Raw genomic sequence first — 24,562 nt, forward strand, 5'->3', positions numbered from 1 at the left:
CGTGAGGAGGAGGAGGGGCGACGGCGGGGATGTTCCCGCAGGACCGGGGACACCAGGGCGGGGAAGGGACGGGACTTGAACCTCCTGATGACCCGCCCCAGATCTCGGTCCCTCCCTCCTTCTTTCTTAAGAGCTCTGTCCCAATGCTCCGAACGGGGCCCCGTGCAAGTTGTCCCCTTTCCCTCCTCCTCCAGGCGGGTTGGGGTGTCCTGAGTTGCCGCGGCAGCCTTGTGCATGTCAGTGCCATGCTGCTGGGAACTGTCCCCGGAGAGCAACCCAGGACTTGAGAGGGGCCACTCTCTCGCCCTCTCTCGGCCCTCGGGGGATGGGCAAGAAGAAAAATCAAACTTTATCCATTCGGTGACTCCCTGCGTGTGTGTGCATAGGCAACCAGCTCCTTAGAGATGGATGCTGCATTGCTTCAAGAGGCAAGCTCCATAAGGTGCCATAGAGGTCCTCGGTGGTCCTAGTAGAAGGCTGGTTTATAAGCTTGTTGGATGGGTAGCAGACAGAAGAGAAAGGGCTGTGACAAGTTGTTCCCGGAGTAGATTTTAGTGGTTGTATTAACCAGTATTGCTGGGTTTCTTTGGCTGGCATTCATTGAATTGGCTGGCAACGAAAGGGAGTTTCTATTTCAACGGGCTTGATCTTTTGTATATGTGTGTGTTGTGATTTCTTTTTTTTTTTTTTCAGTTGCTAAGTTGATCAAGAGATCAACTTAGCATGGAGTTCATGATCTAATAAGTCATCGAGTTCTCTTCCCTTGGACTTTCTGGACCCATGTGTGTTGGTCTCTGTCCAATTCTGAGGGAAAGAGTATAGGTTTGATTTCCCAGGGCTAAGTTAATGTAGTATGGTCATAAGATCGCTGCAGATAGCCTGGTAGGAGAAACCAGTAACACCAGCTCTCAAATAAATCCACCTGTCTTGTTCTGCTGCATAGCTCTTGAGAGGAAACTGAACTGGAGGTTTTCAGAGAGCGTACCCCAAGATCAATTACAGCAGCAAATTAAGTGTTTGCAAGAGCTGTAGTAAGAACAAATGTTTTGCAAGTACAAGGTGGTATTGGTGTTATTAGTCATTAGTATGGTGGACCCTCTCCGCATACTTGTGAGAAAATTGTAGTTTGTCACATTTGGCATACTGGCATATTGCTTTGCTGAAGCTTTGGGTGAGAGCCGAGCTTTTCCACAGTGCAATTTAGATTTGCATGTTTCATAGCCTCCAGTTATGTTTTTGTTCTCTTAAATCATAGTCTGATTGCATCCCCAATTTGTAAGAGACTTGTCCAGTTGTCTTTCTGTACATATTTTAATAAGAATTCAGACTGCAGTTTTTAAAGGGTATTCGGGTGTGGTATTTATTTTGCTTTGGTTTTTTTTGGTCTCATATATTTTCCACTGTGTGAATCTGACAGGCTGTGAGTGTCTTCCTTGTGGGGGTACTTTAAGAGCGTGTTCTATATGCTATTCTGGGGTAGGGAAAAGTGATGTGCTGAATTTGTAACTGAATGCAAAATTACAATGAAGTGTTATTTCTGAAGGGCAGAAATGTTATGAGAATGGTGACCTGTAAATGAACTTAGCATGGTAATATTTTGAAAAAGGTTGAATCCGATTAATTAAAATATGTAAATAAGTTTTCTTTTTCTACCATTACTATGAAGCTATAATGTATACAGTTATCTCCATTTGATATTGTCTGATTCTTCCCAGGGCATTAGGGATCTTAGAAATCGATATGACTCTTGGCTTTTGACATTTTATGCCTGAATTGAAGTCCAGAAAGTGTGTGTGTGTGGGGGTGGGAGGTGGTGGTGGTGGGGGGTGGAGCTGGCCACGGTTGGATCTCTAATATGTACCAGATTTTGGACTCCCACCCAGTATCGTGTTCTTTTTATTGCAAAGTGTAATTATTCCTTCATATGGTTCTCCTTCCTTGTAAAAACTGTTACCTGTTTGTTAGGAAAGTCTTGGTATTTTAAAACTCTATGAATGGGATCTTGCCTGCCAGTAGATGTTGATTTGTGACATCCCAACTTGCCGGAAAAAAATACTCATCTAAAGGTGCCTGTGAGACACTAAGGTTGAATCTTGCACAGAGACATCCTGTGTATATGCAGCAGATGGCACTCTGCATTGGACTGGATCATAGGGCCAGCTTTTGCCACTTTTGTTCTGCTGTAATAACTATGGTCATCAGAGCCAAGGAGCATACATGATCCTGATCACTATTTGCTACAGGACATGCTTTTCAACTTCTATCTTTTCCAGGTTTGGAAAAACGAGTCCAGAGTTAATTAATTGGTAAATGCAGTCATGAAGTTATAACTTGCCCCTACCCACTAGCCTCCCAAGTTAAAACATCATTTAACTGAGTAAACAGGAGTACAGAGGCAGGGGCTTATTCAATATTTTTAGCACCATCTAGTGTAATTTCTTCCTTCTGGTGTTGCTCCCAGGCTTGTGACTGTAACCAAGACGGATGTAAAATGTTTGTTGCATGCTTTTCTGTATGGTTTGTGAAGGTGGCTGCTATTTTCAAAGATGATTCTTGGAGGGAGAACTGCCATTGTGAGCTGTGTAATGCCTTTGCTAAATCAAACTCTCTTATCTCAATTATGACAGCCTGACTGTTGACATTTCTTCATGGCTAACGGCTAGACTGAATTACTAAATCTCTTGCTTAAGTCTGTCATTGTACTGTTATAGTTTGTGGATGTCTCTCTCTACCTTTCTCTTAATAGTTCTTAAAAGTGTTGTTACTGCTTCAGTTTAACCTCAAAATTTTATCAAAAGTTACATTGCCTGACACAAGGCTAAGTCTTCGTTTTTGAATTGGGTTCCTCAGGGTTTGGTCCATATTGCTTTGCCGGGTCCCTCCCAGTTCAGATACTCCACTGAACATTTACACAGTTTTTTGTGGATGAATTTCAGCTGTCATCATCCGAGATCACGCTTATGGAGCACTGGTGGTTTAGTGCAGAATTCTTGTCTTCCATGTAGGAGACCAGGTTCAATTCCCGGCCAGTGCACCTTATTTGCAGTCACTGCATGTGTCAGTGGAAGCTTGCTTGCTGCTGTTGATGCTGACCAGGTGTCAGTGGAGCTTCTAGACTATGATGAACCAGGAAGAAGAACCTGGTGATCAGGTACCAAAAGTCAGCCAACAAAAGCTCTATGTATCACAACAGTCTAATCCACAACCTATCATGGGGATGGTGCAGGATTGGAGCTGGGGTTACCAGGAGTTAGCGGCAGACTCATCAGCTACTAACAACACCACCAAGTGCTCCTGTAACCTCTAAGTTCTGTTTCAGCTTCAAGACCTGGGACTCCTCTTTGAATTATATATACTTACTTTACATGTGGTCGGTGGTTCAAGCTCACTAGCTGCTCCTGGGAAACCCTATACAGGGTCGCTAGGGGTCAGAACCTACTCGATAGCACTTAACAACAACAACAAATTTCCATGTGAGAAAACAAACTTGATGGTAATTTGTGAGATTATATGTGTGGTTAATGACAAACCTGAGATTAAAAGTAATTTGAATCGAGGTGAATTTGTGGATAGATTCTAGTTTGTATCTTAACTTTTGTGATTCCTGGCTCTTAATCCCTTTCCATTGTTCTAGTCTGTTTTTTCTGAATCCTGAATAGAATTTATTGTTTTCAGAACATAGATTTACACTAACTTGTTCTAAATGTTTCATTTGTGGGCACCTTATCTTCTTGGGGTGATAAGGGTAAAGATTCTGTCTTACTACCTGTGTGTCTTTCATGGACTTCTGCACAGTGCTAGATACTTCAGTGACACACAGACTAGCATTTGTTGGATGTGCATCCTTTTGTCTGCTCGCCAATGAAAACATCCTCCCCCCCTTTTTCTTCCCCCTTGACATGATTTGTTTAATGGCCTCTTGCTTAGGTGCCTACATTTGTCTAATTGCTTTCAGTGGTATTGCCAATGCCTCTTTTATGGACTGTTACATTTCTTTATGGTGGATTGATAACCCCTCTATCTCAGCAGCATTCACTAGCCTTCCATCCACAGACAGCAAAAGTGTGATGATTACTCACATTCTTAGAAATGCATGTTCAAATCAGGTTCTAGATTTGTTGTTTTATCTTACCTAATATCAAGCTGTTGAAGGTTTGTATAAATATGACTAGAGTGGACTCCTTTTGTTTTTAAGGAAATAGTCATTCTTTTGCTCATCTTAGAATCCTTGTTTTGAAAACCATGCGATATTTGAATGAGTGAACTTAGATTTAGTCCACAAACTCTGATTAGTTGAAGTAGTCCTAAGAGGCTCTATTTTATGCCTTATGGAACTCTTTACTCTGAGAGGAAATTCAAATTAAAAAAATGTAGCACCAAGAATGAAGTCAAGTCAAAGACACTAGATTGATAGTATGTGATTTTTTGTTTGTTTTGGAGCTGCCTCATGTTTGATGTTAACATCAAAGAATGGCCCTGGTCTCCTCCAGTAGTACTGAATTGATATCATGAATAGTGGCTATTATACTGCTTTTATTTCCTTTTATATTCTAACCTGGCAGCTCTATAGGTTTTCTTTAAAATGCCTATGTGTTTTCTTGTGATTAAAGACATGATTGCCTTTAAGATCTTGGCATAGCTTTTTGATACATGGTCTCAGGTTTTATGGTGTAGTGCTGTGGGTTCATGCGCTGGACTGCAAAGTTGGCTTGAACAACAAGGTCGGCAGTTTAAGCTCACTAGCTGCTTCTCAGAAACCCTATCGGGTTGCTGTGGGTTGGAACTGACTCGATAGCACATAACAACAACAGTTCTTTATTTGGACAGTGAATAAGGAAGACCATAAAAGAATTGATGCATTTGAATTATGGTGTTGGAGAAGAATATTTCAAGTATCATGGACTGCTAGAAGAACAAACCAATTTGTGTTGCAAGAAGGATAGCCAGATGCTCCTTCGAAGCCAGGGTAGTGAGATTTTGTCTCTCATATTTGGACATGTTATCAGGAGGGACCAGTCCCTGGTAAAGTGGAGGGCCGGTGAAAAAGAGCAAGACCCCCAACGAGATGGGCTTGCCCAGTAGCAGCAGCGATGGGCTCAAGAGTAAAAACCGATGTGAGGCTGGTGCAGGAGTGGGCAGTGTTCCATTCTGTTTTGCATAGAGTCTCTATGAGGCAGAACTGACAGTATTTGAGGAGTCCTGGTGGTGCTGTAGGGCAAGTACTAGACTGTTAATGGTAATGTTGGCAGTTCAAACCCATAAGCTGCTCCAAGAGAGAAAGATGAGGCCTTGGAAACCATACACAGGTTTGTTATGAGTTGGAATTCGCTTGATGGTAGTTGCAAAAATGGCCGGGAGGCCATGTGAGAGTTCCTCTGTCTTCACGAGGGAGATGGAGAATCAAACTCAGAATCGGCCCAAGGCCTGTGATGCAGAGGCCAGACTTGTCTCCACATTACAGTCTTCTTTGCCCTCTTCTGAAAGCAGCCCTCACTCCCACAGTACAATCTTTCTGGATGGTCCTGGGATCATCTGTTCCTGCTTCTGAGATGGCTCCTTTTAAACTCTTATTGTTGTTGTTAAGTGCTGTCTTATTGTTGTTGTTAAGTGCCATCATTGTTGAGTTGGTTCCAACTCATAATGACCCTGTATAGGGTTTCCACAGAGCAGCTGGTGAGTTTGAACCACTGACTTTGTGGTTCAAATCAAGCTTGCGATTAAGTGCTTTATCCCACAGTGCCACATGCAAAATGAACCAATCCTGGCGCTAGAGTCTTCTGGTAGCATAGTGGTTACAAGTTGGGCTGCCAACTTCCAGGACAGCAGTTCGAAACTACCAGCGGTTCTGCGGGAGGAAGATGAGGCGTTCTGCTCCTGTAAAAGATTTACAGCCTCAGAAACCCTGTGCTGGGTCACTATGAGTCAGAACTGACTCCACGGTACTTAACAACAACCCTATCATTGGAGTCCTCCTGGTGGAGTGCTGTGGGTTAATGCGCTGGACTGCGAAGTCAGTTTGAACCACAAGGTTGGTGGTTCAAATTCGCCAGCCACTACTTGGAAACCCTATACAGGGTCCCTATGGGTAGGAACCGACCCGACAGCACTTAACAACAGTAACACCCTTGGTGTCATTGTTGTTGTTGTTGTTAAGTGCCATCGAGTGATGCCTTTGGAACCACAGTTGTTGCTAAGTGCCGTTAAGTCATTTTCCGCTCAGAGCCGACCCTGTATAGGGTTTCCGAGGAGTGGCTAGGGACTTTGAACCACCAACCTTGTGGTTCAAACTGATCTTGTGGCCAAGTGCATATCCTGCAGTTCCACACCAGGACTCCTTGGTACCACAGTATGGTACAGTATGGGGTTTTTATTGTTGTTTTTGGCTGATTTAATACCTTCCTGTGGTTCAAAGATATGTTAGCATTGATGGACTAGCAGGTTGGTAGATAAACTAAAATGGTACCTTGCAGGCAGGCACTTTAAAGCTTAGAATTTGGAGGCTGAAGAGAACTCAGATTGAGAAAACTAAGGTGCAGGAATGGTGAAATGGCTTTTTCCTTAGAAGTCCCACAATTTAATACAAATCTTCTGTCCTACTAAATCACACAAACTGTGTTTCATTTTTAAATTATTAAGCTGAGACTGGTATGACTCTGTAGGAGAACCTCTAGACTGCTAACCACAAGGTTGCAGTTCACACCCACCAGCTGCTCCTCGGAAACTCTATACTATGTCACTGTGAGTCAGTGGCACTTAACAAACCACAGTTTTAATAAGGATTGCGGTGGCTCTGTAGGATAAGCCTTGGACTGTGAACCACAAGGTTGGCGGTTCAAGCCTATCACCTATTCCATGAAACAAAGTTGAGACTTTCTGCTCCTTCAACGATTTGCAACCTTGGTATCTCCATACAGGGTCACTATGAGTTGGAAAGGACACAATGGCACTTTAAAATTATACTATGTAAAATGGCACTAAACTCACATCCAGTTTTGAGTAATTATTCCTGATTTAGATCAAGCTTGATGACAACTGTTTTTTTTAAAAAAAAACAAAAACAAAACAACCTGCCATCTACAGGTGTAACACTGAAGAGAAGCAGGCCGCTTAAAATTTTTTTGCACTTTGTTAATTGCTTACACTGGACACCTGTATGAAAATGAAAGTTGACTTCAAACAAAGTAATTTTAATAAGTTGAGTGAATTATTGACCCATAAACTGTGCACAGGCTTGAATCTTTTATATTGATAAAACTATAACTTGATAAATTCCATTACCAGTGGGTCTAATAGCTTGCTAAAACTGAGTTTTTTCAGTGCAGGTCTGTAGTAATTGGACAGTATGACTTGGCATTTTGACATTGCACTTGAAAATACAACCTTTCCCCAGGTTCTTTAATTACATTCATAGTATTTACTAGCCTGGAAGAGTAAGATGTTTACTTTTCACAGCTCATTGCTAATGTTTTCGTTTTGCATATGTATATTTTTTCCCCATTGTTCGTTTTGTTGTTTGGGCATCACTTAAAATAATCACCAGAAAGTTGCTGAGGAGCCTACTGGGTGTAGGACAATGATCCTGAATATAAGGTCCTGAGCTCTGTTGCTGTTGTTGTTGTTGTTAAGTGCCATGGAGTTGGTTCTGACTCAGTACAGGGTTTCTGAGGAGCGGCTGGTGAGCTCGAACCACCAATCTTGTGGTTCAGACCAACTTTCATTAATGCGCAGTCTAACGCATTAACCCACACTGCCATTGCTGTAGAGGTTACAAGAGCTCTTAAACTTACTTTTGTTTTTTAAGACAGTCCTACTTGTATGTCTAGTAAATGGTGTTAAGGGAGCTTAAGAGTATTGATGTCTGCTTTAAGTTTTAGTTCAGAGGAAGTCTAATGCTGCTAATTATGTATCAAATAACTAGAAAGCAACTAGGGTTAGCTTGGACTACCTCTAGATAGATGAGAAGAATGCTTCTAAGATCCAAGGACATCATGTTATCTCCTTCAGTTCTCACACTAACTGTTTTGTACAGGAGAAAAGTGAGGATTGGGCAGATTCTCTTCTTCGTTAGTGTCATAAACTGTTTCAGTGCTAGGGATTCAAAGATGGGCAAGAGCTGGGATGTAAGCCAAGGTGTAGCTAGAATTAAGGTCATGCCTTGCTTCCTTTCCATCTGCTCAAGTTCTCTTCTAAGAGATTTTTCCATCCTTCATGATGATTACATTTCTTAAATCTCTTTCCTTATCCTCCCCTCCAGTTATTAGTTGATAAGGACCTAGGTGAATTACTGATAAGGGCCTAGGGATAATTTATACCCTTCAGAGCAGTAACTCCTGGGAGGTTGTTGTTGTTGTCAGGTGCCAACGAGTCGGAACCGACTCATAGTGACCCCATGCACAGCAGAATGAAACAATGTCCGATCCTGGGCCAACCTCACTACCGCTGCCACACTTGACGCCATCAATGATGCCACCTGGCTGATCCATCACGTTGAGGGTCTTCCTCTTTTTCTCTGACCCTCCACCTTACCCAGCATGACATCCTTCTCCAGCAACTGTTCTCTCCGGAAAATGTGTCCAAAGTTTGAGAGACGAAGCCTAGCCATCTTGGCCTCCAAGGAGCACTCTGGTTGCACTTCTTCCAAAACAGATCTATTGGTTCTTTTGGCAGTCCATGGCACTTTCAGTATTCTCCTCCAACACCACAACTCAAAGGCATCAATTCTTCTATGATCTTCCTTATTCACTGTCCAGCTTTCGCATCCATATGAGGTTATTGAAAATACCATGGCTTGGGTCAGGTGCACCTTAGTCCTCAAGCTGACATCTCTGCTCTTCAGCACTTTGAAAAGTTCCTGTGCAGCATATTTGCCCAATGCAATAATACGTCGTCTGATCTCTTGACTGCTGCTTCCGCAAGTGTTGACAGTTGATCCAAGAAGAATGAAGTCCTTGACAACCTCAATCTCTTCTCCATTGATAAGAATGTTGTTTATTGGTCCAGTGGTGAGGATTTTTGTTTTCTTAACATTGAGAAACATTGAGATGTAATCCATATCGAAGGCTGTGCTCTGTGATCTTCATAGTTCCTGGGAGGTAGGAACTACTTTGAACCCTCAGCCATATGAGATCAAAGGGATGCATTGGCCCAGGAAGGTTGTTTGTTAAGTTTGGCAAGTGTACTTAACAAACACACATATATCCTACACCTTCATAGGTTGTCTAGTGTAATCTATAACAGTCTTCCAGGAAATGTGGAAAAGTGTTAGTGAAGCAGCAGGTAGTTTGTTATGATTGGAGTATGGCTAAGTATAGCCAGAGTTTGTTGTTAAGTGCCATCAAGTTGATTCCGACTCATAGCCACCCTATATAGGGTATCTGAGGAGTGGCTGGTGGATTTGAACCTCTCACCTTGCCATTCAAATGGGCCCTGTGGTTGAATGCTTATCCTACAACAACACACCTGGACTCCAGCCAGAGATTAGACTGGACCAGTAATCAAGTATACCATGTGCTAGACTGTCAGGCAGTTTACAAGGATCATCTGTTCTTGTGACATTCAGTGATACGTTGTTGCTAGGTGCTGGGCTATCCAGTGGGCTCCAACTCATTGTGACCTTGTGCACATTAGGAAACACTGCCCGATTCTGCTTCATCCTCACAATTGTTGTTATGTTTGAGCCCATTGTTGCAGACACGATGTAGATCCATCGTATTGAGGGTCTTCCTTTTTTTTTTTTGGCTGACCCTCTGCATTACCAAGCATGATGTCCTTTTCCAGGAATTGACCCCTCCTAACATGGAGTCCTGGTGTGGCGCTGTGGGTTAATGAGCCAGACTGCAAAGCTGTTTGAACTGCAAGGTCAGTGGTTCAAGCCCACCAGCTGCTCCTAGGAAACCCTATAAAGGGTTGCTATGGGTCAGAACCGACTCATCGGCACTTAACAACATGTCCAACCAGAGTCCTGGTGTGGGGCTGTGGGTTAATACGACAGACTGCAAAGTCCAGACTGCAAAGCTGTTTGAACTGCAAGGTTCAAGCTTGCCAGCGGCTCCTTGGAAACCCTACACTTGGATTGCTGTGGGTGGGAACTGACTCAAAGGCACATAACAACAACAACACAGGCCCAAAGTTAGTGAGATAAAGTCTCACCATCCTCCCTTCCAAGGAGCATTCGCACTGTACTTCTTCCAAGACAGATTTATTTGTTTGTTCTTTGGGCAGTCAGTGATAATTTCAGTATTCTTGGCTAACACTATAACTCAAATGAATTAATTCTCCTCCCGTCTTGTCTTTCTTATTCATTGTACAGCTTTCATATGCATATGAGGTCAGTGAAAACTTGTGGCTCCCGCCCAGGGCACAGTAGTCCTCAAAGTGACATGTTTGCTCTTTAACACTTAAAAGAGGTCTTTGCAGTAGATTGGCGCACTGCAATACAGGATTTGATTTCTTCACTGCTGCTTCCAGTGGTATAAGGAGCGCTGGAGAGTAGTGGTTACAAGTTGGGCTGCTAACCTCAAGGTCAGCAGTTTGAAACTTCCAGTGATTCCATGGGAGAAAGATGAGACTTTCTGCTCCCGTATAATTTATAACCTCGGAAACCCTATGCTATAGAAACTGACTCCATGGCACATAACCAACCAATCAGTCCAATGACACCCATGCTTAATTTTGCAGATAGTAAAACAGCTACCTTAATGATCAAGTGATTTGCCCAGGATCATAGCTTGTAAGTGACACAGCTCTTAAATGACTTGCCCAGGGTCACAGAGCTAGTAAGTGGCACACCTGGTATGTAAACCTAGCAGCCTGGATCTAGAGCCCGCCTCTTAACCATTGTGCTATGGCAGGAAATCAAATTGTGAAGGGACCTGTAAAGGAGTTGAAATTGTATTCTATAGGTCAGTGGTTTTCAAACTTGCATTCAAACTCAACTCACAGTTGTTGTTAAGTGCCGTCGAGTCGATTACGACTCATAGTGACCCAGTATAGGGGTTCTGAGGAGTGGCTGCTGGGTTGGAGCTGCCAAGCTTGAGACTCAAACTTACCTTGCATTATCCTGCAGCCCCACACCAGTACTCCACATTAAGAAGTATATTTTACATCATGACACCCAGTATGTATGTACTAAGGGAAGGCTTCATGAGACAATTTCCTTATTAGGTATGAGACATTCCTCTGATAAATTTTATTTTGTTAAAGAAATTCTGGTTGGGACTCACTCTTTTAAACTGCAGTTTGAAAAAAAAAAAAAAAAAGTTAATCAATGACTGAAGAAATCCACATAGGAGAAGCTTATGATCAAATTTGTATTTTCAGGTGGGTTACCCTAGCAGGAGTGTGAAAGCTGAAGTGAGAGGATGGCCTCAGGGGCAGAGAGACCCACAATGAAGGTGTCTGTGGACTAGGCAAGAGTTGCCTGAACCAGGACTGTACCATTGGGGATGCAGAAGAGGGAAGAGAAAAGAGGACGGAGACTTAGGAAGTAGAGTTGATAGAGCACGTGACCCCGTGTGGACACTCAGATGTAGCACTGGAGAGAAATGCAGTCCAGGCACTGAAACAATCTCTGGACTTTGTGTTTCTTTTTACTGTCATGTTAAATTTTGCTTCTTTCTTATCTTTTCTCTGCCTTTAACTTTGTATTTCAAGTTTGCTGACCTAGTTTGATTATTGTTAATGATTTTAAAATGTATGTATTAAATTATATGTCCGTCTTATCCCCATATTTCCTGATGTGATGCTGTGGGTTAATGTGCTACATTGCAAAGTCAGTTTGAACTGCAAGGTCAGTGGTTCAAGCTCACCAGCAGCTCCTTGGAAACCTTATACAGGGTCGCTATGGGATGGAACAACAACAACAATACCATCATTGGAGTCCTAGTGTGGCATTGTAGGATAAGCACTTAACGGTTCAAACCTACCAGCTGCTCCTGAGAAATCCTATAGAGGGTTGCTATGAGTCGGAACTGACTTGGTGGAACTCAGTAACAACAACAACAACAACAAAATACCATCACCAGGAGCATGGTGGCTCTGTAGGATAAGCACTGGACTGCAAACCACAAAGCCGGCATTTTTCAAACCTCCAGCAAAGGTTTACAGTTTCTGATGTAAAGATTTACAGTCTGTATAGGGCTGTTATGAGTGTGAACTGACAGGCCGTCACTTAACAACATACCATCTCACAGCTGGAATGTTTGCACAGCAGTATGAAAAGTTCACACAGCATGATGCATACCTATTCCTCACATATCACATGCCCATGGTCATACCCAGAGACAAGGGTCAGGGGCCCAGACCCCTACCCTTGGAGAACTGGATAAAAGGAGAGGGTGCCCATAGAAGGAAGGGAATTGCCTTGAGTGGAAATGGGAGGCAGCACCATCTGGAGGGGTGGATGTGAGTGATTTCCGGAGGGCAGAAAAGTGTACTGGGCTGGGTAGGCTAGGGCGGGGCATAAGGAGGAGGATGGGCGGGCTTGGCTCTGTGCAGCAGTGTGATGGGCTTCTCAGTTAGGGTTGAAGCGTGGTGTGGTGTGGAGGAGCTGAGTGGGGTAGGTCTGGTTGTGTAGGAGGAGCATGGAGTGGGCCTTGGGGCCATGCAGGAGCACTGCAGTAGTCACAAGCTCATCCTTGGGGGTGGGATAGTGTGGAGTCTGCTAGATGGGCAAACTGGAGGTGTACCCACTAACAGTGGATGGGCTCCTTGGGCTGACCTTTGACCCATCATGGGCTGACCTCCATGGGCTCTGAGGTGCAGGAGTTAGGGTAAGGGAGCAACCAGAGCAGCCAGAGCAACTGCCTGAGTTTGTAGATGACTTCTGGGAGTAGGGAGGAGTTTGAGAGTTGAGGGGGAAGAGCAGTGGGCACCTGAGGATGTTGTGGCCCTAGGTGGTCCTGGGAGTGGTCAATTTGGGTTGGCAGAGATTGAAGCTTCTTGGGTGAGTATGCCTATTGGTCCCCAGGGGTCTGAAGGGAGGGGTGCCTAGGAGCGCAAGAATTGAATTGGCAGCCCAGGGTGCAAGGGAAATAGGCGGTTCAAGCTGTTGAGAAAACATACCTGAAGGGCGCTTCCTGAGGGGCTCAGAACTCAGAGGCAAAGGCTGAGGAAAAGATGGTAATTCCAGGGTGGAGGATAGAGTTTGTGAATTGGGGAGAGTCAGAGCACTGCCCAGTGGTAGGCAGGCCCTGGCCCTGGCCTGCAGGATTTAATTCTGCCACCTCTACCTGGGTGGCATCAAAGCAGTGTCTGTATGGAAGCTACAGAAGGTGACAGGTAAGGGAGTTACATAATTTTCGCCTAATGCCAATTTTTGCGTAATGTTCTGGTCATTGGAAACTAGCCATGACGACGATATGTGAGGAGTTAGATGTATTCAGTAGATTATACTCTCCCAAAGCTGCATGCAGAAACGTTTAGCATTTTGTTTGTTAGTTAGAAGTGTACTTTTGAATAATTTTCTTTGACTTTGTTTTCTTTAGCTTTCTATTTTTACAAGATATGAATGAATGAAAGACGTCTTTTTATGGCCTTAATTTGTTTTGATTTCCTTTGTGGAAATTGAGCAACTGTATTATGTTCTTTTTTTAAAAAAACTAGCCATTTGTAAACATCTTGCTAAAATTTTACTAACATTTCTTTCCATGTTAGCTATATACTCCAATTACCTTTGCCACTCCAGTTTCTTCAGAGAGTAGAAGAGGGGGAGGAAATGTGATTGAGGGCAAATTATTTGGAATGGTTCTCTAGCATTTAGTTGACTAGGAAACTTGATGAATTCTTTTATTTACAAAGAATACATTCCTTTATCTTCCAGGTATTATAATAAAAAGTATCTACGGAGCTCTGGTAGCGTAGTGGTTACGACTCGGGCTGTGAACCGCAAGGTCAGCAGTTCGAAACTACCAGCTGCTCCGCGGGAGAAAGATGAGGCTTTCTACTCCCGTAAGGATTTACACCCTCGGAAACCCTGTACAGGGTCGCTATGGGTCGGAACCGAATCGACGGTTACTTAACAACAACAACAAATTGATTTGATAGCTATGAAAGTTTTGGAGACAATACAATATCTGCCCTTTAGAAATCTTATGGGAGCAAAGGATGCTGTAACATCACAGACTTTTATTTTTATTTTTCTGAAATGGTTAAATAGATGAAGAGTGGCAGATGTGTCTTAATCACCAAAGTAAAAGTAATGGAAGAGAATTAGGAGCCATGTGATTTACATAATAGAGTCAAAATGTAGTTTCTCTTCCTCCCTCTTCCACTAACTTGCTATTTAACCTTGGACAAGTCACTTAACTTCATTAGTCTTAATATTTTAGTTAAGTATGACTGGTGGTTGTTAGGTGCAGTTGAGTTGGTTTTGACTCATAATGACCTTGTGTACAACAGAAACATTGCCTGGTGCTGTGCTAAGCATGATGTCCTTCTCTGGGGATTAGTCCCTCCTGATAACATGTCCAAAGTATTCGAGAAGTCTCCTCATCTCCTTCTAAGGCGCATCTTGACTGTACATCTTCCAAGACAGATTTGTTTGTTCTTCTGGCAGTCCATAGTATATTCAGTATTCTTTGCCAAAATCATAATCCAAAAGCATTAATTCTTCTCTGGTTTTTCTTTACTCATTATCCAACTTTTGCTTGCATATAATGTGTTTGAAAATATTGTGGCTTCTGTCAGATACACCTTAGTCTTCAAAGTGACATCTTTACTTTTTAATGCCTTAAACAGAAGTCCTGATGTGGTGCTGTAGGATAAATGCTGGACTGATATACATAGGTCTGTAGTTCAAACCCATCAGCTGCTCCTAGGAAACTATACATGGTCCCTATGAGTCAGAACTGCCTTGAAAACAGTTAACAAGAGATCTTTTGCAGCAGATTTGCCCAATGCAATGTGTCATTTGATTTCTTGGCTGCTGCTTTCAATAATGTTGATTGTAGCTCTAAGCAAAATGAATTCCTTGACACCCTCAACATTTTCTCCATTTATCATGATGTGTATTAGCCTAATTGTGAGGATTTTTATTTTCATCTTTATAGAGGTGTAATCCATCTTGTAGGCTTTGATCTTCATCAGTAAGTGCCCAAGCACTTCATCAGAAAGTGCTCGCTTTCAGCGAGCAAGCTGATATGTCACCAGCATATTGAAGGCTGTTAATGAGTCTTCCTCTAATCCTGATGCTGTGTTCTTCATATAGTCCAGTTTGGATTACTTGGTCAGTATACAGATTGAATAAATATGGTAAAAAGATACAACCCCGTCTCATATCTTTCCTGATTTTAAACCATTCAGTATCTCCTTGTTCTGTTTATAAACCAGTGCCTCTTGATCTCTGTACAGGTTCTACATCAGTGTAATTAAGTGTTCTAATGTCGGGCGTTCAAACTCACCAGCTGCTCCTCGGAAACCCAATACAGGGGTCGCTATGGGTTGGAATCAACTCGACAGCACTTAACAACAAACAAGTGTCTCGTAGAGTCCTGATGTGGTGCTGTGGGTTAATGCCCTGGACTGCAAAGTTGGTTTGAACCACAAGGTCAGTGGTTCAAACTCACCAGGTGCTCCTAGGAAACAGTTTACAGGGTCACTGTGGGTCAGAAGTGACTCAGTGGTACTTATCAACATCAGCAGCAAGTGTCTCATATTTTGCAACATTACCCATAATTACCCACAGAGTCTAATGCCTTTACATAGTCAACAAAACACAGATAAACTTTCTGGTATTCTTTGCTTTCGGCTAAGATCCATCTGATATCAGCAGTGACCCTCATTCCATGTGTTCTTCTGGATCCAATTTAAATTTCTGAAAGTTTTCTGTTGTATTTCTGCAACCATTTAAAAATTATCTTCAGCAAAATTTTACTTGCATATGACATTAATGATGTTGTTAGATGATTTCTGCATTCTGTTCTGTCACCTTTCTTTGAAATGAGTACCAATATGGTTTTCTAGCAATTGTTTGGCCAGGTAGCTGTCTACCAAATGTCTTGACAGTGAGTGCTTCCAGTGCTGCTTGTTTGTTGAAACATTTCAGTGATATTGCATCCGTTTCTGGGGCCTAGGATTTCACCAGTGGCGTCACTGCAGCTTGAACTTCTTCCTTCAGTACCATCAGTTTTCCATCCTATGCTACCTCAGGAAATGGTGGAATGCCAACCAGTTCTTTTTAGTACAGTGACTCTGTTTTTCCTGTATCATCTTATGATGCATCTGACATCATTCAATAATTTGCCCACACTGCCACCACTCATCCACGGCACTGGAGTTGGAATCCTTCAGTTTTTCATTTTTTCTTCAGTTCTTTCAGCCTGAGAAATGATGAATGTGTTCATATCTTTTGGTTTGCTAACTCCAGGTCTTTGGACATTTCATTATAATACTTGTTCGTGTCTTCTTGTGCTGTCATTTGACACCTTCTGTTTAGCTCTTTTACTTCATCATTTCTTCCTTTCCTTTTAGCTATTCTACATGCAGAAGTAAGCTTCAAAGTCTCTTCTGATAACCATTTTCTTTTTCTTTTCTGTCTTTTTAATGATCCTTTGCTTCTTCAGGTATTAAGAAATAATTAGTATTCAATGCTCCAAATCTGTTCTTGATGTCATTAAATTCAGGTGGGATATTTCAGGGTCCTTCTCTGGTGCTCATGGACTTGTTTTGCAAAAGAGCAATATGTAACCGAAGATATTGAGTTTCATTTTTTTCTTTCCATAGATGCAGTCTGTTTGCTTCCTGAGTATTCCATCCTGTAAAGTCCATGTGTAGAGTTGTTGTTTAGGTTGTTGAAAAAAAAGTATTGGCAATGAAGAAGTCATTGGTCTTGCAACATTTACTCATGATCCCTGTCATCATTTCTATCACCAAGGTCATGTTTTCCATCTGTTGAATCTCCTTCTTTGTTTCCAGCTTTAGTGTTCCAATAACCAGTAGTTATCAATGCATCTTAAGGAGCTCTGGTAGCGTAGTGGTTACGAATTGGGCTGTGAACCTCAAGGTCAGTAGTTCAAAACTGCCAGCTGTTCCATGGGAGAAAGATGAGGCTTTCTGCTCCCATAAAGATTTACAGCCTCAGAAACCCTGTACAGAGTTGCTATGAGTCCGAACTGACTCTACGGCATACAACAACAATATTGATGCATCTTGATTGCGTATTTAATCGATTTCATATTTTAGACATTGATAAAATCTTCAATTCATCTTTGGCATTAGTGATTGGTGTGTAAATTTGAATAATACTTGCATTAACTAGTCCTTATAGGCTTATAGATCCTATCACTGACAGCATTGTTTTTCATATAGATTGTCCTTGAAATATTCTTTTTGATGATGATGTGACTCCATTTCTCTTCAAATTGCCATTCAGCATAGTAGGATATATGACTGTCTGATTTCAAAATGGCGAATACCAGTCCATTTCAGCTCACTAATGCCTAAGATATCAGTCTTTATGTGTTTCATTTCATTTTTGATGACTTTGAATTTTTCTTGATTCATATTTTGTACTTTTCATGTTCCAATTATTAATGGATGTTTGCAGCCGTTTCTTCTCATTTTGAGTTGTCCCACATCAACAAATGAATGTCCTGAGAGCTTTACTTCATCCATATCATTAAAGTTAGCTCTACTTTGAGGAAGCGGCTCATATCTTGAGTAACATCTAACCTGACAAGTTCATCCTCCAGCACAATATCAGACAATGTTCCACTGCTATTCATAAGGTTTCCACTGACCAGTGTTTTCAGTAGTAGACCACCATGTCCGTTCTTTTAGTCTATCTTAGTCTGGAAGCTCCGCTGAAACCTTTCTGCCCTGGGTGACCCTGTTGGTATGTGAAATATGAGTGTATTACCTTCTGGCATCACAGCAACACTCAAGCCATCACAGCTGGACAAGCTGACGTACGAGTGGTGGAAGAATGCTTGATTAGGTGAGTCTGTAGGGCTTCCAAATGAGCCTCCAGTAGGGTAGAGGGTTACGAGTCAGATTGCTAACTGCAAGCTCTGCAGTTCAAATCTGTCAACCTCTCTGTGGAAGAAATACTAGGTTTTCTGCTCCCAGAAAGATGTACAGCCTCAGGAACCTTATACAAGGTCTCCATGAGTCAGAACTGACTCCATGGCACACAACCACCACTACTTATAAGATATGTACCACTTTTATATATAACTGTGTAAATAATTTTTACATTATTTCATTGAATGGTTTCTCTGAAATCATAAACCCAAACATAATAGATTTATTTTCACATGAGTCAAGATCTTTTTTTTTTTTTCCTTCAAGATCTTGAAGTGAAGAAAAGGAGCCTTCCTGCTCCTTTCAGGACAATTTGATGAATAGTTGATGAGCGGTTTGATGAACATTTTACCCTGCATTTCCTGTAACAATCTATTATTATGCCTTTGGTCCCTTATTTCCCTTTTTACGTCTTTTCTCCAATCCAGACCGCCAAGTGAGATGCGAAGAGTCAGAGAAGAAGTGGTAGGGAGCAGAGAGAGGTGGGGATGTGAGGAAGGAGAAAGCAGTGAGTGCTGGCATGTTGGAGTAAGATGTGGGTGCTTTAGGAGTCTTATGATTCTAAGTTCTGGTCTGCCCACCTGAAATAGAAAAAAAGTTTCTGTTTTCCTTTAATACTCCAGGAATCCTGAGTGGGAAAAGTGTGAAAGCCTTACCAAGTGATTAGTTGCCATAGTAATCTGTTCTCCCAGTTCTGTGAGCTAACTCCTTTATAGTCTCTGAGCCTAGTACAGTGTCAGGAACATAAGGATTCAGTCAGTACCACATCAATGAGAATTAATGAAGTAAAAAATCCTGAAGACCACTGTCTAAATCCTTCATCCCTATGGATAACAGAGCTGTGGGCCATCTTCTTCTTTCTGCTTCAACTCTGTAATGGTGGAATCAGAAATGCTGAGAAGGAATGACTTCTTTTGATACATTATTGAGTTGATTCTGATTCATAGCAACCCTCTATAGGGTTTCCAAGCAGTGACTGGTGGGTTTGAACTGCTGACCTTGCAGTACTTATCCTATAGAGCCACACCAGGACTCTGCTCTGATATAGACAGAAGCTAATAATCTTGAAAACATTCACAGATTGTGTTTAAACCAACAGGACTATATAAAATTCTAAGTAAAAATATGCTGAGTAAAAATGTTAGGAAAAGATTGCAGTGCCTCTTATGTTGTAAGTAATTTAAGAAATTGACTCAGTGACATCTACCTTGGCAAGTATTTGGCGGGGGTGGGAGGAATGGACTGCAGAAGAGAGAAAGTAACTATGTGGAAGAGGAATTGCCACCTCTAGATTCGTACTGATCTACTGTACATTTGCAAGGATGGCAGATTTTTGGAGGTGTTTATTTTGCAACGAATCTTCCATATTTCCATTCTGCCCCCACTGTATCCTGTATTGTGCACGGCCAGAATGCTGCTAGTTGCCATGAAGCAGAGCTTTGGCAAGGGCCCAAGTGTGATAAAAATCTATTTTTCATTTTAAAAACAGAGTGTAGATGTTAAAATACTTTAAAGAAGCATTTGAAGGTAGATTGTATTTAAAGATGAGTGAGTGGAAGAAGTAGTAAAAGTAATGACAAAATAGAATTTCTGGTTTGCTTTTGATGGAGTTACATTTCTTTTACAAATAGAAGCATACCAACTGAGATCAGTTTCTGTTTGTTGGTTTCTGTCTTTTTTAATCCTCCTTCTTATAATCTTGGAGTTCTTGTTCTAGAAGCTTCCGCCTCCGAATAGACAAGAAAATCTCATTCTTATACTGAACTGCTGGTGGTGGGTTTTTTTTTTAAGAGGGGCCTCTCAAAGGTATACTTTGTATGAATTTCAAACATTGTATGTATGCATGTTAATACTTGGACTTTTGTTTCTTTACTTTTGTTTTTGTGATAACCCAATGAAAATGAAATCATTTAAAAATTCCAGCTTAAAAATCAAATGTTGTCTAAACACAGTTGAGATTGTAAAACAGAATTATAGTGTAACATATTAAAGCATTTCAGAATATTTTTACTAACTGGAGTTCTAGTCAGTGCTGTCTTTAATTTTAACAGGTCATCCTGCAGTAGCATTTGATTCAGAATGAAATCAGTCCTTCGTGTGGCTAAGTGCCACGGAGTTGCTGGGTGAGCCTGAAATATATCATGGTTTGCTTTTTAATGATTGCTGGAGCTTTTAGCGATAAAGGAGTAAAATGAAAGGGAAATAGAATAGATTTCTTGCCTAAAATGAATGTTCTTGGTAAGATGAAAAGTCGAGACAAGTCGAGGCCCTGAGTTATGGATTTGAAGACATCACTGGCAGCATCAGAAAGTAGCAGCACTAGCAGACGAGAAGGCAGAAAGTAACTGCTGAGGGCACTCATTCAAAGGGTCTTACTTGTAAACGCCATTCCATCGCCAGTGGTGGTGATGATGTGCCGTTGAATAGGTTCTGACTCATAGCCATCCTGTATAGGGTTTCCGGGGCTGTAAGTCTTTACAGGAGCAGAAAGCCTCATCTGTCTCCCACAGAGCAGCTGGTAGATTTGAACTGTTGACCTTGTGGTTAGCAGCCCCTCAGTGTGTGATCCACTACACTACCAGGGCTCCTTTCCCTCACCAGTAGGGTAGGTTGTTTGCTTGTTTAATTGTTCAGTCCTTCTTAGGGAAATTACATTGTGTCCTGTCAAACATATAAGCAGTAAAAGTCTTGTCTTTTAAAATTACGTGTATGTCACCTATAGATAAACAAATAGAGCAACATAATGTATGCCCTTCAGCTTGAGAAATGAAACACTGTAGTGATAATTACTGTTCCACATACTTTTCCTCAGTCCTATTTCTCTTGCCATGTAAAGAACCCTGGTTACCCAGTAGTTAAAGCGCTCAGCTGCTCACCAGAAGGTTGGCGGTTTGAACCTACCAGCTGCTCCGAGGGAGAAAGATATATATGGCAGTCTGCTTCTCAAAGACTGCAGCCCTGGAAACCCTGTGGGGCAGGTGTTCCCTGTCCTATACGGTCACTAGGAGTCAGAATAAACTCTGTGGCAATGAGGTGAGGTGCCTGTGTTCTTTTCATTCCGATGCAGGTGTTTGAGCCCTGGTGTGGTGCTGTAGGATTAAGCACTGGACCGCTAACCCAAAGGTTGGCAGTCCTAAACCACTAGCCATTCTTGGAAATCCTGTGCAGGGCTGTTATGAGTTGAAACTGACTTGATGGCACATAATGGCACCAACAACATGCCTCTGTTTATGTTTTATGCTATGTATATATGTGTGTGTGTGTTTCAACACCATGTCGTATATATTTTTTTTAATCTTTTCTCTGTGTATCATAATCTTATTTATTGGGCCATAGGTAAGCATTTTTGCTTTCTTTACATTGAGGTGCAACCCATACAAAAGGCTGTAGTCTCTGATCTTCATCAATAAAGAATTTTAAGTCCTCTTCCTTTTCAGCAAGCAAGGTTGTATCATCTGCATATCGCAGGTTTCTAATGAGTCTTTGTCCAATTGTAATGCCACATTCTTGTATGAATAGCAGTGGAACACTGACGGATAGCACCAGAAATTTGAAAACAGAAACATCACCAGAATGTTGTCAGATACGGCGGGCACTCAAAATACGACTGGGGAAGAGCTGCCTCCTCAAAGTCCGTGATGACACGAATGGTGTAAAGTTTATGGGACCTTTATGTTCTGGTGGAGCACAACTCAAAATGAGATGGTCAGAACTCATTTATTCATGGAATTAAGAATTATGTATCTAGGAAAATTGGAACTTGTCAAAAGTGGACTAAAATTGGCCGTTTTGAATCTGACAATCATATGGTTCACTACGCCAGGAGTAACAAATGGAAGAGGAATGATGCTGCATTTATCATCAAAAAAGAAAAAAAATTTTCAAAATCTATCTAGAAGAACAATGTTGTCTGTAGTAGGATAATGTATTACACAGGGTTACTATGTGTAAGAAGTGACTAGACAGAACTTAACAACAACAAGGAGGATCAGTTAATATCACTATTATTCAAATATATGCACTATCCACCAAAACCAACTTTGATGAAGTTGAAGAATTCTATGAAATTCTTCAGTCTCAAATTGATCAAACATGCAATCAAGGTATATGGATAATTACTGGAGACTGGAATCCAAGTGGGGATATGCTGAACAGAATGATCTCAAAAGGTCAGATGATGAGCTCCCTTCTCCTTTGTCCATCCTTACTGGATGGCAGATGCAACAAATCTGGGGTCACATGGCCTACCCAGAGTCAGAGCACACAGGTACTCCTGGGTTCTGGCCCAGGAGGCTGGTTCTCACTATGTCAGGGAGGAGCACCCACTCTGTGTCTAGACACCTTCAGTTGCACAGGCAGCCATGTGCACCCCCTTCTGGTCTACTCACCGGTGGTCGCTGGTCCCCACAGCATGGATGGGATGGACCCTTGCCTGTGGGTGCCTGTGACATGTGGTTGATAGTCATTCAGGCTCTGTGACTGGGTCCGAGCTCAGCTCACTGCTGTTTGGTGAAGGCCTGAAGGTCCGTTTGCATGTGCACAGGGAGGCTGGTACAGGGGTCTTGGTGAAGATTCTGCCTTATAGGTGGGTTTGTATTCATGTGGTACAGGGGGTCAGAGTTCTGCATCTGGTGGAATCCACAAGGGTCAGAGGTCATCATAACCCAAGTCTGTAAGGATCAAATGCCCAACATCAAGGAGCGTGAGGCCTCTGAATTCATGTCTCTGTGCCTGGTCTGTAGGGTCAATGATTGTGCACATGCGCAGAATTTCCATGGCACTATTCCTTTTTAAAAAAAATGTTTTATTGTGAATTATGTGATAGTTTACATGGGAGAACATTAGCTTTACGTTCAGCCTATTGTATATCTTTTCATTGCCATGGATATAATCCCCTCCATGCATCATCAGCTAACCAAAGGGTACACCCTGCAAGCCTGCCGCCCAGTCGTCAGCACACAGCCCCTCTCCCTCTCTGGGTCTAGAGTCCCCAGTCGCTCCATCTCTCCATGTCATCATCTCTGCCTCCATCTCTGTGCCACTGCTTCTCTGATCTCCCCTCTTCTCCCTTGATGGTCCCAGGGACCTCCACTCCTAGACTTCAAAGTTAATCACTGCCCTCCTTACTACAGAACGTCTACTTTTACATTTCCCACTCTCAAAATCCATCCTGATAACAATTATTCACTACTGTATCACAAGAGACCCATCCGCATTTCCTTTCATTAGCCCTGCCTAGACAGATTGGATATTACTCAGTAGAGATTCTACCTTTCTCCATGCCCTCTGGATCTAGGTTCCCTCTTGAAAGCTTGTAAACATGTCACTTCTTGCCTTTGTACGCCTCCCTCCCCCATTTTGGGTATTCAGTGTCCAAGTTGCCCATCTCTGTCTACTCTGTATATGGAGACGGTGGGAATGATCCTTGCTGTAAAGATTTGTTCCCTCTTTTGAGCTACTGCATCCATAGGTGTAGGTCAAGTTCATCAAATTGTATCAGATTACTCTTTTTTTCCTCTTCTTTCTTCTCCTAGTTGAGCTCTGATCCTCCCGTCATTTAAGCCAGGTCACGTGGGTATTATCTGTAAGTGTGGGTGTTCTTGTGTAGATTCCCTCTCTTCTTATCAGCTGGACGCTTCACGCTCCACTCTAGTCCTCTGTGGCTATGTCACTGACTCTGGGCCAAAGAGACCCCAGGTCTTGCCACACTACTGGCCAGCCAGGTCTCAACCTGGGTTCACAGGAGTCTATTGAACATTGGAGGGCTTAGCTCGCAGCTTCATTGCTGTTTTTCCCTCACTTCCCCTATTGGTGACGAACGTGGTCACCAATCAGAGTGTGTATTCCCATTGAGTCTTAGTCTTGGAAGGGGCTTTGCTCTGAGGGGACCCGACCGCTTGCCTTAATGTCTTCTGGGTGAGCAACTTGCTTGTTCTTGTAGTAATCAGTAGGTCTGTCTATATTGTTATGTAATTTTCCTGTCTGTCTTTCATTCAAGAAGTATCTTCTGTTCTTCTGGCGACAACAGGCTGGTTTGCCTGTCCTAACACTATGTAGTATTTATTGTAAGTATGTTTTAAAACCTTATTTAGAACATACTGCACTGTATATGGGAGCCCTGGTGGTGTAGTGGGTTATCCATTGGGCTGTTAACCACAGGGCCAACTGTTCGAATCCGCTTGCTGCTCCTCAGGAGAAAGATGACTCTGTCTGCTCCTATAGAGATTTGTAGCTGTGAGTTAAGGCTGACTTGGCAATGTTACAACAACAACAACAACATTATATATTCTTCTACAATTTATTCTTTAAAAAATATTTGTGGAGTTGATAAGGAACCTTGGTGGCATGATGGTTAAAGTGGCTGCTATAGGCAAGGCTGGTGATTTGAATCCACCAGCTCTCATTGAAGGAAGATGTGACTGTCTGCTTTGGGAACCCTGTGGTGCAATTCTGCTGTCTTCTCAGGGTTGCTATAAGTCAGAATCTTCTTGACAGTGGAAGGTTTGGTTTGATAATGGATACACGTGGCTCTAGTTCCTTCATT

The 24,562-nt window shown here is 42.3% G+C and overlaps 1 protein-coding gene across 2 annotated transcripts in view; it reads left to right on the top strand.

Moving 5' to 3' along the window:
- Positions 1-24,562, top strand: part of MCU (mitochondrial calcium uniporter) — a 240,822-nt gene that overhangs the window by 354 nt on the left and 215,906 nt on the right. The window lies entirely within an intron of this gene.

The sequence above is a fragment of the Chrysochloris asiatica genome, unplaced genomic scaffold, assembly GCF_000296735.1.
Source record: "Chrysochloris asiatica unplaced genomic scaffold, ChrAsi1.0 scaffold00020, whole genome shotgun sequence".
NCBI classification, from domain to species: domain Eukaryota; kingdom Metazoa; phylum Chordata; class Mammalia; order Afrosoricida; family Chrysochloridae; genus Chrysochloris; species Chrysochloris asiatica.